The 12,500-nt window shown below is 43.9% G+C and overlaps 1 pseudogene; it reads left to right on the top strand.

The window, feature by feature from the left end:
• LOC123481270 overlaps positions 1–4,223 on the top strand; it is a 7,712-nt pseudogene extending 3,489 nt beyond the window's left edge.
• The last annotated feature ends 8,277 nt before the right edge of the window (positions 4,224–12,500 follow it).

Here is a 12,500-nt window from a genome sequence, read left to right as displayed (position 1 = left end):
CTGCATGTACACGGTAAGACTAATAGATACTAGTTACTATCACCTAACAAACGTTAGCTACTTTGTATCATCTTACTAACGCTAGCTAGCTCATAGCTGCATGTACACAGGTAAGACTAATAGATACTAGTTACTATCACCTAACAAACGTTAGCTACTTTGTATCATCTTACTAACGCTAGCTAGCTCATAGCTGCATGTACACAGGTAAGACATCTAGACATACCTATACCTGGCTAACTAACTGTAGCTAGCTTATACCTGCTATCTGCATGTACACAGGTAAGACATCTATCATTTTACAACAACGATACCATCCTACTCATATTACACAAGTAGGGTAACTAGATACTAGTTACTATAACCTAACTAATGTTAACTAGCCTAGCCCTGCATGTATGTAGTTCCAAGACAACTAACTTATTAGCCATTATCACTAAACTAATTATAGTTAGCTTACGCTTGCATGTACGCATGATAATAATGCATTACGCTGTAGGTGTACAACAAGTGTCCTGTATGCGCCCCAGCCATGCTAGAGCTGGAATAAAGCTATCGCTAACATAACAATGTAGAGGCTATAGCTATCGCTAACATAACAATGTAGAGGATATAGCTATCGCTAACATAACAATGTAGAGGATATAGCTGTTGCTAACATAACAATGTAGAGGCTATAGCTATCGCTATCGCTAACATAACAATGTAGAGGATATAGCTATCGCTAACATAACAAAGTAGAGGCTATAGCTGTTGCTAACATAACAATGTAGAGGCTATAGCTGTTGCTAACATAACAAAGTAGAGGCTATAGCTGTTGCTAACATAACAATGTAGAGGCTATAGCTGTTGCTAACATAACAATGTAGAGGCTATAGCTATCGCTAACATAACAATGTTGAAGCTATAGCTATCGCTAACATAACAATGTTGAAGCTATAGCTATCGCTAACATAACAATGTAGAGGCTATAGCTATCGCTAACATAACAATGTTGAAGCTATTGCTAACATTACATTTACATTTACGTCATTTAGCAGACGCTCTTATCCAGAGCGACTTACAAATTGGTAACAGTGAAGAGGCTATAGCTATCGCTAACATAACAGTGAAGAGGCTATAGCTATCGCTAACATAACAGTGAAGAGGCTATAGCTATCGCTAACATAACAATGTAGAGGCTATAGCGATCGCTAATATAGCTAACACTAACATAATAAAGTATATAGCTAATGCTAACAATACTAAGAATCCCCTTTCTTTCCAGGACAGGAAAACAAGTTTCCCTCCTACCATCCTACGACCAATTAACTAACCCCCAACCCTACAAACTCCTCCCTCCCAAACTAACCTGGGAACCGGTCTGTTTACGTAACGTTCCACATTGGCGATGACACAGAGGACAAGGAGTGGAACGTTAGCCACACAGACTGGTACACAGGCTACTCCAAAACCCCCAAACCAGCTTTGTCTATGAATATAAAAAATAACCTAACTTTTCCATCAATCAATCGTTTTAATAATTTAATAATCCCAACGAAATCACCCTCTCATCCTCCCAGCGGTGCGTACCTCAGCCTGTACAACAGAGTCAGCGTTGGGGTCAGAGGTTAGAGGTCAGGGGTCAGAGGTTACCTCGGGTCCTGTTGCTTTCTCCTCAGGCAAGGAGAAGGCCAGCCCTGGTCGCCCGACCGACGCTGTTGACCCTCAGGCCCCCGACAGTGAGTCTGTCATCGTTGCCATGGAGAGGGTCTCTGTGCTCTTCGACAGGTAGGGTGGTGACGGTAACGCGGCTGGACATACACACGTCTACACACTCCGTCAAACACACAACACTCCGTCAAACACACAACACTCCATCAGACACACAACACTCCATCAGACACACAACACTCCGTCAGACACACAACACTCCATCAGACACACAACACTCCATCAGACACACAACACTCCATCGGACACACAACACTCATCAAACACACAACACTCCGTCAAACACACAACACTCCATCAGACACACAACACTCCATCAGACACACAACACTCCGTCAAACACACAACACTCCATCAGACACACAACACTCCATCAGACACACAACACTCCATCGGACACACAACACTCCGTCAAACACACAACACTCCATCAAACACACAACACTCCATCAGACACACAACACTCCATCAGACACACAACACTCCGTCAAACACACAACACTCCATCGGACGCACAACACTCCGTCAAACACACAACACTCCATCGGACGCACAACACTCCGTCAAACACACAACACTCCATCGGACACACAACACTCCATCAGACACACAACACTCTGTCAAACACACAACACTCCATCAGACACACAACACTCCGTCAAACACACAACACTCCATCAGACACACAACACTCCATCAGACACACAACACTCCGTCAAACACACAACACTCCATCGTGACACACAACACCACAAACACACAACACTCCATCGGACACACAACACTCCGTCAAACACACACCACTCCATCAGACACACAACACTCCGTCAAACACACAACACTCCATCGGACACACAACACTCCATCAAACACACAACACGGCTGGACATACCCACGTCTCCTCACTCCGTCAAACACACAACACTCCGTCATATTTCATCCAGTGGTGCTTCACAACATTACTCTATACCCCCCTGTTAGCCCATCTGCTAAATTAATGAAACACTGTTTTCTCATATCAACCATAGAAATAGACTGATATATCGCTGGTTTTCCATGTCTGTTATTCCTGGTCTTCCAGGATCCTTTTATTTTTGGGGGTCTATTTTTATAACAATGTTTCATGTACCCAGTCTCACAGTTGTTTTCTGCTGTCTGGTTTTCCATGACCGTTATTCCCGATATTTCCTCGTTGTTGTCCCAGGATCCGTAAGGGTTTCCCCAGCGAGGCACGGGTAGTGGCCAGGATCTTCCTCAGTTCCTGGATGACTTCTTCCCACCGCAGGACGTCATGAACAAGGTCATCGGAGAGTTCCTGTCCAATCAGCAGCCTTACCCACAGTTCATGGCTACCGTCTGCCTACAAGGTCAGTGTGAGAATGGTGGACAGTAAAGGTGGGTGTGACAGACAACCCCCCGAGTTCCGCTGTCTCTCGTCTAACTCTCTCTCCCTCTCTCTCTCTCTCTCTCTCTCTCTCTCTCTCTCCTCTCTCTCCTCTCTCTCCTCTCTCTCTCTCTCGCTCTCTCGCTCACTCTCTCCTCTCTTTCTCCCTCTCTCCTCTCTCTCTCTTTCTCTCTTGCTCTGTCTCTCCTCTCTCTCTCTCTCTCTCCTCTCTCTCCTCTCTCTCTCTCTCGCTCTCTCGCTCACTCTCTCCTCTCTTTCTCCCTCTCTCCTCTCTCTCTCTCTTTCTCTCTTGCTCTGTCTCTCTCCTTCTCTCTCTCCTCTCCCTCTCTCTCTCTGTCTCTCTCCCTCTCTCTCCTCTCTCTCTGTCTGTCTCTCTCCCTCTCTCTCTCTCTCTCTCTCTCTCTCTCTCTCACTCTCTCTCCCTCTCTCTGTATCTCTCTGTCTCTCTCCCTCTCTCTCCTCTCTGTCTCTTCTCTCTCTCTCCCTCTCTCTCTCTCCTCTCTCTCTCTCTCTCTCTCTCTCCTCTCTCTCTCTCTCTCTCTCTCTCCTTTCTCTCTCTCTCTCTCTCTCTCCTCTCTCTCTCTCTCTCTCCCTCTGTCTCAGGTGTTCCAGACCCTCCATGCTACAGGCCAGTCCAGTATGGTGACAGACTGGGTGTTGCTGTCTCTGTCTAACTTCACCCAGAGAACCCCAGTAGCCATGGCAATGTGGGAGTCTGTCCTGTTTCTTTATCTCTGCCTCCACCTCCCAGTGGGTCTCTGCTCTGTATCCTTACTAGATGGGGAGGTGGGTGAGAGAGAGTGTGTGTGTGTGTGTGTGTGGTAGAGAAGTAGAAGTCATATTCTCATCTCCACCTCTCCTTAACTCCTCTCCCCCCCCCAGCCTGCCCCATGTCATCAGCCGTATGGGTAAGAGTGATGTGGTGGACGTCAACCTGTTCTGTCTGGTAGCCATGGACTTCTACAGACACCAGATAGATGAGGAGTTAGACCGCAGAGCCTTCCAGTCTCCTGTCTTCCAGACCGTAGCCTCACCTGGCAACCCCTATCAGAAACTACTGGACTGTTCTACAGAGTATCCACCGAGACACATCACTCTGAGATGGGTAGCCCCTATCACCAGACATCACTCGGAGGGGAGGGAGGGAGGGAGGGAGGGAAGGAGGGAGGGAGGGAGGGAGGAGAGAGAGAGGCTTTCTTTTTCCAAATCAGATGGCCTCATCTCCTTTCTCTCTCAGCTGCTGATCTGAAATAATTGAAGGGGTGACAGGAAAGCAACATGATAGATGATGTATGTAGTGTCTTACTGTACTAGCCAAACAGGAAAGCAGAGAGGTGACAGAGAAGGGAAGCCATTTTAGAGTGTTAGGACACTGCTAGCTAGCTACTTCTTGACTCCTCCCTTCTAGAGAAATAATTGAAAGAAAGAAGAATTTTCTCCTTGAGATTATTTTGGTTCCGCCTGCACCCTCGTTTCCCCCCGGACCATTCATTAAGACGGACGACAACAACCCACCCACCCGTACATGACATGAGGGACTTCCAGCACCTTGATGATGAACTCAGAAAAATTATATTCAAACCCCCCAAAAAAAATAAGGAAGAAAACTGAATTGTATATTTTCCTGTGAGGACTTTTACTTCATTCATTGTGGTGCGAAATCAAGATTACATCTCACGATAAAAACGAATCTAAAGTATTTCCTATATTTAAAAGTTCAATGCTTCTATTTTTCAGTGTTTTGTTTTGTTACAGATGGCAAAGTAATGATTTAAACTGACTCGACTACAGGTGTTGCTTGGATAGGTAAGGGTATTGCATCCCAAATGGTATCCTATTACGTACTTTGAAGTAGTGCACTATGAAGGGAATAGCGTGCCATTTGAGAGTCAACCAGGGTGATGTGCCTGCTCGATGTTGTCAATAATTATCAAATCTATATTATATTATTTTAATTAATTCACTCTCTCTCGCCGACACCAATATGACAGAGGAAGAGAGGAAGGAAGTTGTTTTTACGTATCTTTCCGAGTTAAAAGGATCTATTAATAGCCATAGTAATCCGCATCTTTAAAAAAACAAAACAAGAGATTGTATCGTTGTCACTGCGGACGGACAGACACAGAAAGACAGACAAGGTGTTCACTGTTAACATTTTGTTGCTATGATCCCGGTCTCGCAGTGAACTAGCTAGCCTGGGCATCGCTTCGAATGGCACCCTATTCTCTGTAGTGCACTACGTTTGCTCCAGGGGGCTATGGTCAAAAGTAGTGCACTTTGTAGGGAATAGGGGCTCTAGGAGGAGACGCCTATAACCCAACCTGTCCCATTGGTCAGCGTCCCTGTATCATATGCAGTAGGGCAGCATTTAGAATTCAACCACTGAATCCCTTTTTGTGTTGTTTTTAAGATGTAAGTGATTTATTATTATGACGACTGCACTGAAAGGACTTTCACAGTCATCTTTTAAAGGAGAAGAAGAATCTTCGTATATAATTAATGGATTATCATGTCAAAAGTAACGTAATAATTGTAAAAAGTGAAAACTTTAAGCCATGACGGTGTATGAATGAGATGACGACTGCTGTAAAGACAGGATGAAGAAACTGAAATGGACGTTGAGATGACAGACGGGTTGGTTGTTTTTACTGTGTCTCTGTGTCACACACAACTACACACACACAACTACACACACACACACACACACACACACACTATAGCATGTCCTATGATTCCCCTGTCATTTCAAATGGACACACACATTGAGCTGCATGCTTTGCTGTTGAGCTGAACTGAACGTCCGCTGGCCAGAAGCATAAGGTGGCCATTTTATTGACCTTTTGAGATGCCTGACCGGTTGGTTGACTGACCTCCTCGCAATGTCCCTGATGCACTGGCCTTGACCGACTCAGTAATGACCTATTGTTGTCCTCCTGTGTGTTTTAAACTGATGCATGGCCTCTCCTCATTCCTTTCCTAGCTGTTAGTTAGATCAAACTATCATCGATTGGTTGATTAGTTTCACTGTATTTCTATGGTAACCGTCGCCGGGCCGACGACCCCAGCGGTTGTTGTACAGGAGGAGGAGCAGCAACACAAACAATCCAAAGGGAACCTTGTAACCATAGCGACCAACAGCAAGCTTTGACAAATCAACAGGCGGGGAGGTCGTAGCGTAGCAACAAGCGATGCCGCCGCGGCTATGGCGACGGAATTAGTCCTTTAGTTGTGGGTGTTTTAATCAGAGCTTTACAAAGTTGCATTACTTTGCTGTTCAGTTCTGACCTTTTACACATTAGTGCAGAGTGAGAGAGACAGAATTTGACCACTAAAAACATGAACTTCTTCTCACATCTAGGCCTAGTTCGGCGCTTTTATTGATTCACGATTCTCTCTTCGGCTGTGTCCTATTCCCTATATAGGGTCCCATTAGGGACACACACTATCAAATACTTCTGATGGAGGTCTAGCGCCCAAAACAGCCGTGTTCAAACCATCACATCAGACACCATGGTTCTGGGTCAGGGTCAGTACAGATTAGGATTAAATGTGTCCGGGGGCGCTGTTGGAAGCCAAGGATGTAGCACGCGTCTCCCTATCGCTCCTGAGTTAGTGACCAAATTTATATATTTAACTTTGCAAAACCTGCATACATTTCTGTTTGCCCAGGCGTCTGAAGAGACCCATAAACAACTCAGTTCAAGTTTAATAAATTTAAATTCGTAATGACATCAACCCGACCAAAAACAGAGTCTGCAAGAGCAGGCCGCAACAAGCCTGCAACTTCTCCCGACTCACCCCGCCATCGAACGCTACCAATGCCGGCCCCACGGAAACACTGACTGTGGAGATGCTACAATCCGTGATAGGCACCCTCAAAGCCGACATTTTCGGAAAAATTGACTGTCTCTCTACCAACCTCAGGTCAGAGATATCAACGATCAAAGACGAGCTTAAAAAATCTATCGAGAGTATACAGAATAAGCTCGACGCACATGGGGTGACTTTATCGGATTTGGAGCGAGGGGCTACAGACCACGGCACTCGCATTAGCGAGCTAGAGGCTAGCGTCGGCTCATTGACAACTAGGGTGGCATTCCTCGATAATAGATGCGAAGATATGGAAAGTAGAATGCGGAGGAACAACATTCGTCTATTGGGAATACCGGAGGGGAGTGGAGGCCCAAGACCCACGGAGTACATGGCCCAGCTACTTCAGGAGCTGCTCGGGCTAGAGGAGAAGCCATTGCTAGACCGGGCTCACCGCACTCTGCGTAGCCGACCCAGGGATGGAGAACCCCCACGACCATTTGTCATCAGGGTGCATTTCTTTCACGTCCGCAACGACATACTGAGAAGATCGGGAGAAGCATCCCCTCTTCTACATAAGGGTAAAAGAGTCTCGATATTTGCGGACTACACAACAGCTGTGGCTAAGAGGCGGGCTAGCTTTGGAGCCGTGAAACGCCAACTACACACCTGCCCGGGCGTGAAGTTCGGCCTCATCTACCCTGCGGTTTTGAGACTGACTTTACCGGACGGCTCCATGCACAGATTCGAGGACCCGGCTATAGCGGCAGATTTCATCAACAAGAACGTGAAAGCGGCTGTTGTACCGCATGGTTTGTAACAAATGGTTGGCTAGCTGGTCTTCCTAGCAGGCTAGTTAGCAGGCCGAATGGGTGACTAACGAAGCCATCTCTGCTGGGTTCATCGACATATGAATGTCATTCTCTTCTTTATCTTTTTATTTCCAGCCCAGGTTTGCCGCCTCTAATGCCAATATCTGGGGGTCTGCATGGCTGTTTCAGTCTGATCATTTACCATCTGCGTCGAGGTTAAACCTCTCTTAATTGAGGATAGTTTTCCTTAGACTCTATTGGGGACCATTCTATTCATGTTTGGCTTACTCTAGTTAAATGGTCACTAATCTTAGGTAGCACAGAGTAAGAGTTATCATGCTTAGCTCTAAACTTTCTTCGTATTTAGGGTTTTGCTTGCATCTCATTTGGGGAGATGCTTCGGCAAGGGCGGGTGTGAGGGAAGGGTTTGTTCATGATAGTTTGTATATGTTTTTTGTGCCTCTTCGTTTGTCTTTGTTTTTTTACATTTGCGCTTTTAGGTTCAACTAAGATCTTCAGTTTACATTGTACCTTGTCCTTTACACATCCTCTCTCTCTTAAGATATGACTCAGCCTAGTGTAGCCCATACTGCTGGAGGGAATGGCTTTAATTTTATTACTTGGAACTGCAGGGGCATAAATAACCCAGTTAAACGTAGTAAGGTGCTACACCATCTTCATCATTTGAAAGCTCACATCATCTTTCTCCAAGAAACTCATCTGAAGGTATCACAACACTCAAGTCTTAGGTGCAGATGGGTGGGTCAGGTGTTCCATTCCTCATTTCAGAGTAAGGCGAGAGGGGTGGCTATTTTACTTCACAGATCGGTACCTTTTACATGTTCTAAGGTGATCGCGAGATCCCCATGGTAGATATATAATTGTCAGTGGTAGGCTGCTCAATACAAAGGTTCTTCTTGTTAATATCTATGCTCCTAATTGGGACAACGTGATTTTTTTCAAATCGGTTTTCTCTACACTCCCAGATATGTCCACCCATATGTTGATTTTAGGGAGGTGACTTTAACTGTTGGTTAGACCCACAATTGGATCGATCCTCCACTAAACCTACCACCCTATCAACCTCAGCTAGAGTTGTTTGAACCTTTATGTCTGAATTCGCAGTCTCAGATCCTTGGAGAATGGTTAATCCAGCTGGGAAAGCATACTCTTTTTTTCTCATCGGTTCACCACACTTTTACGCGCATAGACTACTTCCTTGTTGATGACCGGCTCCTCCACTCCATAACTTCATGTTCATATAACCCAATTGTTGTATCTGACCACGCCCCTGTTACTATGGAAGTAGCATTTCAAAATGTTGACAATCAGCGACCGCTTTGGCGACTAAAAACCCAACTGCTCAGTAATGAACACTTTGTCAACTTTGTTTTGAGTCAAATCGACTTTTTTCATGATTACAAATAGAACCCCAAACATCTCTCGTCTACTCTCTGGGAAACTTTGAAAGCTTATATCAGAGGTGAAATTATCTCCTACACCGCACATGAGAACAAATTGAAAAGGAATAGGTTATCTATGCTAACACGCTGTATTGCCCAATTAGATGACATTTATGCCGTTTCACCATCCCCAGATATTTATAAGGAACGTTTAACTCTGCAAGCAGAATTTGACACACTATTAACAGACCAGGTTACTGAAATGCTTGTCAAGTCTAGGAGCACTTACTATGAACAAGGAGAGAAAGCCAGTAAATTATTAGCTCACAAGTTACGTCAACAATCATCATCATCTCAGATTACAAAAATCTCGTACATCATCTGGGATATCATTAGATCCTGGGGGATCAATGAGGAGTTCAAGAGATTTTACCAGTCTCTATATACCTCTGAAAGTAAAGCGGATACACTGGAATTGGATAATTCTTCCACTCACTATCTGTGCCTTCGGTCGGCCGGGATTTGGTAAAAAATTAGAGCAGCCGATCACTGTTGAAGAACTGTCTAACGCTGTCAAATCCCTTCAATCTGGGAGAAGCCCAGGGCCTGATGGCTACCCGACAGAGTTTTATAAAAAGTTTATCACCAAAATAGCCCCTATTCTAATTGAAATGTACAATGATGCATTTGTAAATGGTGCTCTCCCACATACTCTCACTCAAGCAACCATTTGTGTTATTCTTAAAAAAAACAAAGACCCTCTTGACTGTGCATCATACCGTCCAATTAGCCTGCTAAATGTGGACTATAAAATTCTAGCCAAAATTCTGGCAACGCGGCTAGAAACAGTCCTCCCATCAATTATCTCTCCGGATCAAACAGGATTTATAAAAAATAGACACTCATTCTTCAATCTCCGAAGATTATTTAATATTATATACAATCCTTCTGTCAACAATACCTCTGAAGCCATTATATCCCTGGACGCGGAGAAAGCGTTTGATCGGGTGGAATGGAAATACCTTTTACACTCTAAATAAATTTGGCTTTGGCTCCAAATTCATGACCTGATAAAACTTCTGTACTCATCCCCCCCCAAGCCTCTGTCAGGACTAATAACACTCAATCAGATCGCTTCCCTCTGCAAAGATCGACACGTCAGGGTTGCCCTTTAAGTCCCTTACTGTTTGCCCTCGCCATAGAGCCACTTGCAATAGCACTTCGCTCCAACCCCCTCATCAAAGGCATAGTCAGATACGGGCACGAACACAAACTGTCTTTATATGCAGATGATTTATTAATATACACATCCAATCTTTCTGTCTGTCCCTGCTGCCCTTGCCACTTTCGCATCCTTCGGTCACATATCAGGGTATAAACTAAATCTCAGTAAAAGTGAATTGATGCCACTTAACATGGCTGCAAAAAAATCCCCTTTACATAACTTGCCATTTAAAATAGCACACAGCAGTTTTATTTATCTCGGGTACATGTCACAATTAGGTTTGAAAACCTTTTTCAAGCCAACTTTGCTCCTCTCTTAACCCGTACTAAGGACGATTTGGAACGGTGGTCTTTGCTACACCTCTCCTTAGTTGCTAGAATTAACTCTATTAAAATGAATACTCTCCCTAAATTCTTATACCTCTATCAGTGCCTTCCAATATTTCTACCCAATACATTTTTCAAAAAGATCGACGGCCCTAATTCTACCCTTTATATGGGACAAAAAAGCCTCCTAGGATGCGAAACAGCTCTTGCAGAGGCCCAAACCAGACGGCGGTCTAGCTCTACCAGATTTCAGATTCTATTATTGGGCCGCTAACCTTAGGATCATTCAGTACTGGTTGCAGAGCAGAGTAATATTCCCACCCCCCAACGGCTGGAGATGGAGGCTGCCTCGTCTACACCGGCATCACTGTCTTCCCTCGCTCACTCCTCTATTACAGGCCCTTACTCCTCCTTCACCAACAATACATGTGCAAAACAACATTGAAGATCTGGAATCAATTTAGGCGCCACTTTGGGTTTCAAACAACCTCTTCCTTGGCTCCGGTAGCCTCAAACCCAGCTTTTCCCCCATCTATGATTGATGGTGCTTTCTCAACATGGTCTAATCTCGGTATTAAAAGATTCAGAGATCTGTATACTAACAATACATTTAGTACGTTTCAACAACTATCAGCTAAATTTGGTCTCCCCAGACATCATTTTTTTAGATTCTTACAAGTCCGGAGTTACATCCGCAGCATAGATCCAGGATTCCCCAACCTTTCTAGTGGAACACAGTTCGACACATTTCTCACCCCTCTTCCTAATCAGAAAGGCACAATGTCAATAATCTATAGTCAAATTTGCTCACTACAAGCCATCTCATTAAACAATATCAAATCCTCTTGGGAGGAGGAACTGGGTGAGGAAATATCTGATGAACTATGGGAAGAGGCACTCAAAAGGGTACATAGCTCTTCTATTTGCGCTCGACACGGCCTCATCCAATGCAAACTCATTCATAGGGCTCACTGGACCAAAGCAAGACTATCAAAAATTTACAAGGATGTGAACCCTAATAGTGTTCGATTTAACCAGTCCCCTGCTAATCATGTGCACATGTTTTGGTGCTGCCCATCTCTCTTGTTGGTTTCTGGAAAGACATCTTTAACACACTCTCAGAATTAAGCGGCACACAGATCGAGCCAGACCCTCTCATTGCATTATTTGGAGTTTCCTTACCCACAATACAATTGACCAAAATGAATAAGGATGTAATTGCCTTTGTCACGTTGTTAGCGAGACGATTAATTTTACTTAGATGGAAATCCTCTGCAGCCCCTTCTCATGCTCTTTGGATTAAATCTATTTTGAATTGCATAAAGTTGGAGAAAATAAAACAGACACTCAATGGGTCTGTAGACAAATTTTATGCAAAGTGGGCTCCCTTCTTTTCTTATGTCAAAAGAATACATTTCCCTGCAGCTCCAGAGAGTGATGTATATTTATATATTGGTGATGTAAGAAGCCTGGTATGTGCATATACGACATCTCGGATGTTAAGGACGGTAATAACTGTGCTAGCTGACCTATAACAACTGGATCAAAACAGATATTCTTCCTTTTTTTTTTTTTTTTTTTTTTTTTTTTTGTGTTTTATCTTATTTATGTACTTAATGTCTATTTTTTTCTTTCATGTCTGTCTCTCTCCATGTTTTGCTGTATTGATGTCTTCATGTTGTTCCATATTCATACCAAATAACTTTCAAGTGTAATTACTTACTAAATGCTGGTACTGAAAATTCAATAAACAAAGTATATAAAAAAAAAAAAAGGATTAAATGTGTCCATAGTCAGCAAATTATA

Source organism: Coregonus clupeaformis, unplaced genomic scaffold (genome assembly GCF_020615455.1).
Source record: "Coregonus clupeaformis isolate EN_2021a unplaced genomic scaffold, ASM2061545v1 scaf3360, whole genome shotgun sequence".
Taxonomy (NCBI): Eukaryota; Metazoa; Chordata; class Actinopteri; order Salmoniformes; family Salmonidae; genus Coregonus; species Coregonus clupeaformis.
This window is presented reverse-complemented; position numbering and strand designations above follow the sequence as displayed.